The following is a 332-nucleotide window of genomic DNA, read 5'->3' on the forward strand; positions in this document are numbered from 1 at the left end:
GGAAGCCCGCGCTGCGGTTTCTTCCCCCCGGAGAGAGAGCCAGACACTTCATCTATCTTCCTCTGAGGAGGTAGAGGTGATGAGTGTCGAGACAGAGGAGACTGTGGACTTGCCACCGCAGTCCCTCACGTATGAGGAGCTCTTGGAGGTTGTGACTGTAGCCAAATTATATATCGATTGGCCAGCCGAGAAACAGGACGTTCGTCCTAAGAGCAAATTAGACGAGCGTTTCCTGAGGGCGAGGTCACAGCCTTCACGACGGGGCCTTCCGTTTTTTCCCGATCTCCATGCCGAGGTGTCAAGATCGTGGGAAAAACCGTATTCTTCCCGTA

General features: G+C 54.2%; 1 protein-coding gene across 1 annotated transcript in view; it reads left to right on the forward strand.

Annotated features, from left to right (window-relative positions):
- hcrtr2 (hypocretin (orexin) receptor 2) overlaps positions 1-332 on the forward strand; it is a 37163-nt gene that overhangs the window by 10128 nt on the left and 26703 nt on the right. The gene's annotated exons all lie outside the window — the stretch shown is intronic.

This window comes from Sinocyclocheilus anshuiensis, unplaced genomic scaffold (assembly GCF_001515605.1).
Source record: "Sinocyclocheilus anshuiensis isolate Anshui unplaced genomic scaffold, SAMN03320099.WGS_v1.1 scaffold1540, whole genome shotgun sequence".
Taxonomy (NCBI): Eukaryota; Metazoa; Chordata; class Actinopteri; order Cypriniformes; family Cyprinidae; genus Sinocyclocheilus; species Sinocyclocheilus anshuiensis.